Below are 4,559 nucleotides of genomic sequence, written 5' to 3' on the forward strand. Positions count from 1 at the left end.
CACTTATGAGAATATCATATCCATGGAAGATGTTTCTACCTTGATATAATGAAGCTTCTTGTTCTTTAGAGATGTAAATATGCTTGTCTCGATGAGAAGTAGCACTTAGAATGTAGTACATTCATTGGAAATTACAAAAAGAACACAAGGAGGATGGAAAGTTACTTGCTCCCATCTACTCCATAAAAATTAATTAACCCAGTGTGCAGATGTTTCTATGAATTAAATTCTTTTTGCTTTTACTCTGATTTCCAGAGTCATTATCATTCTTGGGATGGGCTGGAGATTTTAAAATACTTTTAAGTCTATAGCCATGCTACCCTGAACAAGCCCGATCCCATCTGATCTCGGAAGCTAAGCAGGGTTGGGCCTGGTTAGTACTTGGATGGGAGAACACCTAAGAAGACCAGGTGCTGTAGGCATAAAAAGTGAAAAATAAAAAAATAAGGGATTATAAACTGACAAGGTCCTTGCAATCTATTAGGTCAACCAAGGGTTGCCTCGCCTAAAAAAAATAATAATAATAATTAATTTAATTTAATACTTTTAAATAATTTTTATAAAGTGTCAATAGTAAAGTTCATGGTTTTTAGCAAATACCAAATACCAGGGATATATAGATCTTCAAGCAAGCTAAACATTCATTTTCTCAAATGAGAGCCAAGTAATTTAAAGCCTTACATTTTAAAACTTTAAAGCTATATCTATAACTAGAGAGATAAAGCCAAAATAACTCAAGAACTATGTCAAATGTAGCATTCATCTTTAAAATTAGCCACAGTCCATAGAGTATAACAGTTGGGGGACATATTTGGGGGACAAATTTGAGGGCTTTTATTTTTAACTAGCACCCTTAAGCAAGGTAAATGTATATTTTCAGTCTGTAGGATCTATAAACATGGCCTAATTTTTCTGAATATTTCCCCAAAGTATTTTATATTTTTAAGTGAACAAACAATATTTGACAAATATTTATTGCATATCATGAGTCAGGCATGGCTGTAAATAGATACTGGGTACAACAATAAGTGTTACATGGCCCCTGACTTCTGTTAATCTATAGTCTCATACAGGGAGAGTAATATGTCAATTAAAAAAGCAATAAAGTGTTACGGAAGTTCTAACAAGGACCAGTGGATATACAAAGGAAAAGATCAATTATATCTGAGGCAGAAGAAAAGGCTTCATAAAGGAGACAACAGTTTAATTGAATTTGAAAAGATTAGTTGATATTTAATATGTACATTGGAGTTGGGAATGATGTGAGAAAGCAGAGGCCAAGAGGATGAAAAAAATTGACAATTCCATGAAAAAAATTCAGAATTACCAGAGATAGGTATAGATATAGGTATTACAGACACAAAAACACATATATGTGTGTATATACATACACACGTATTTATACATCTTATGTATATGAGCTATATAATACAATATATATATACAAATGTGCATGTGTGTATATATATATAAAACCATGCGTTGAAAAAGGTAAGAGATAAAATCATGGAGGGTGATGGAAGGAGCAGAAAAGTAATGCAGCTTGAGATGAGTTTGGAAGGGAAAGCAAAGACTGGATCCTCCCAGAGCTTTGTATGACATGTCAAGATATTTTGACTTTGTATCTTCCAAGCCAAAGTTTCCCAAACAGTGCACCACATTTGGCTGGCATGCTAAATCTGTTAAAGATATACATTCATGAATAACAGCTCTGGGGTGGCTGAAGGTACAATGAAAGTTCTCAGGGTGGTCACTCCAGACAAGTAATCTCATCCATTTACCCCAAGATGCATATTATTTTCTATGTATGTCATGATAAGGGAAAAAGTAGAGACATACTCCTCCAGGTAGTAAGAAGTTTAAATTCAATTTAATCTGGGGAATTACAGGCAATTTAGAAGGATCACTAAGAACTGCATAAGAGATAAAGAAGGTTTTAAAAGCCAAGTACAGAGTTGAGAATTGATAAGAAGGTATAATTAATATCTCCAGGGAGGTAAAAGGATGGCACCACATTTTGGCTTCATCAACTAAGAGCATAATGATGCCTTTCACTGAGTTTAAGAATAAAAGATAAAGCGCTTTTGTGAGAAGGATGAATTGTTAGAGTACTTGCATGTCAAATGTCAGAGGAACATGTAAGACGCATATGGGATGCCAGTAGAAATATCAAATATTACCATTGGGAATACGTGTACTTAAAAAATCAACTAATAGAAACTATAGATACTACAGTTATCTTGTTCCTGTTAGAAACTACCCTGATTGTCAATAATAAATACATGAAAAAGTGGATTAAGCAAGATAGAGATCCTTTTTCCATGTAGCATGACCAGTTTAGAGCTGGGTATCCCCAGGACTTGACGCATCAGCTCCAGGTTCTGATCGATGAGCCCAGGGACCTGGAGTTTTTCCACTGTACTATGCTTTCTGGTGGTTTCTAGCCTTAAAGTCACCACAAGGCAGAAAATGATTTCTGTAGTTCTAGCCGAAACATCCACATTCCATGAAGGAAAAAGGAGCGAGAGGAGAGGACAAAGGGCACGTGCCGTCTGAGGTTATTCTTTTAAAATTTCAGAGATCTTATCCAATAACTTCTACCTATACCTGGGTGATTAAATCTGTGAAGCTGTCTTTACCTGCAAGGGAGACTGAGAATGTGATTTCTTAGCTGGGTACATGGCTATCCCAACTAAATCAAAGTTCTATCAAAAAGGGAAAAAGCGAAATTAAATACTGGCTGAATTTCCAGTAGTCCCTGGCACTCAACCTACACAGATTAAAAGGTGGGGAGGGCATCATTTGAATTCTTACTTTAAAAAGATGCTACTCTACAATTACATAATTCTTTATTTGTACTTTTGAAAGCAGTTTCCCATACATTATCTCATTTCCTGCTCATATCAACCCAGTGAAATAGGTGGGAAGTAATGCTTTCTCAGTTTTTTAAATTAAATTTATTGGGGTGACATTGGTTAATAAAATTATATAGGTCTCAAGTGTACAATTCAATAATACATCATCTGTATATTTCATTGTGTATTCACCGCCCACAGTCAAATCTTCCGTCACCATATATTTAATCCCTTTACCCTTCTCTACCTCTTTCCCTTCTCCCTATCCCTCTGGTAACCACTAAACTGTCGTGTGTGTCTGTGAGTTTTTGTTTGTTTGTCTTGTTCATTTGTTGCTTTCAGTTTTACATCCCACATATGAGTGAAATCATATGGTCCTGAACTTTTTCTGTCTGAGTTATTTTGCTTAGCTTGATAATCTCAAAATCCATTCATCTTGTCTCAGTTATTTTAAAGTAGCAACAGAAAAAGGAGACATTGTAAGCAGCGAAAATAAAAAGCCGAATTTTATAGGATTAGCACTTACGCCTGGTAGTAACGGACAAGACTAATTGGTTTTTAACTGAATTGACATTTTTAATATTAAGTAAGCCCAGTTTTTCCATCCTTCTGAAGGTACAGGAAATTACAGCAGTTTATTTCCAAGGTGACATCAACTTTAAAACAAGTCTACATTAGCCTAAATAATTCAAGAGCCAATATGAGGATGGCATCACAAAGTTCTTTGAAATGGATACTCATCACACATGTTAGGGTAAGATGATGTCGGGAAAATCGATGATCAGTTTGTTTCCTCTCACTCCTTTGTTCCCAGATGCTACTTACTGTGATGGGGAGGGGTTTTTAGTAAAGCAGAGACTTTGTTTATTTCCTTGTTTACTAACATGTTGCTATGAAACACACTTGAATGTGTATACTGTAGATGGTCCATTTGTAGATACTGGGAAAAAGCAGCCTCTTGCCTTAAGGGATGTTGAGAACCTATCACTGGCCATGGGAACTGTCATTCACACTTCACCTTTACCTCAGAGACACTGAAACTTGCTACCAGAATGAAGTTGGTTGGACCTTGCAGAGGTGACAGAGGCTAAAGAAGAGGAGAATCTAAAAGAAGAACAAGAGACTGGGAAAAAAAAGATGCTGCCACAGGAGGCAGCCTTCGTATGTACAGAAAGACAACTCAATGTAAAAAGAAAGTTTCACCCACCTGTGGGCCTTCATTTGCATCTGAATCAGCTAGCTATGAATTTGTTTTCTTTCCCTTATGGACTGTACCCAAATTCATTTCTAGAAGTTGTAAGCATAAGTAAATCCACTGATCAAAATAAAATAAATTGTTGAAAATACTTTCCAAATATTAGTTGTGTCATAAAATTTATAACACCCTGTTATCCTTATTTATTAATGCCTCCTTATTATATAGCTTAGCATACCATAAGGAAGTAGAAGCACTGATGTCATTGATACATATATTGAGTTTTTACAAGTACAAATTTCAGTTGAAGGAGGGAAAGAAAAGAGGCGGAATATGTTATCTTCCTCTTAGACTCAAGACCTGGGTTCTTTTTGGTTTGCCACATGTTAGCAGTATGAATCTCGACGTCTGAGGTTACAGCCAAATTGTTGTGCTACCTCTGAAATTAGAGGTTCTCGTCAACGGACCATTAAATTAAAATCTCAGTATAGCTGGGATAGATCTTTAAA

General features: G+C 35.7%; 1 non-coding gene across 1 annotated transcript; it reads left to right on the forward strand.

Moving 5' to 3' along the window:
- The first annotated feature begins 303 nt into the window (after window positions 1-303).
- Window positions 304-422, forward strand: LOC120601299 (5S ribosomal RNA). The gene has a single exon (XR_005652418.1). It is a non-coding gene; the product is annotated as a 5S ribosomal RNA (ribosomal RNA).
- Window positions 423-4,559: the final 4,137 nt, after the last annotated feature.

This window comes from Pteropus medius, unplaced genomic scaffold (genome assembly GCF_902729225.1).
Source record: "Pteropus medius unplaced genomic scaffold, Ma_sr-lr_union100, whole genome shotgun sequence".
Lineage (NCBI taxonomy): Eukaryota > Metazoa > Chordata > Mammalia > Chiroptera > Pteropodidae > Pteropus > Pteropus medius.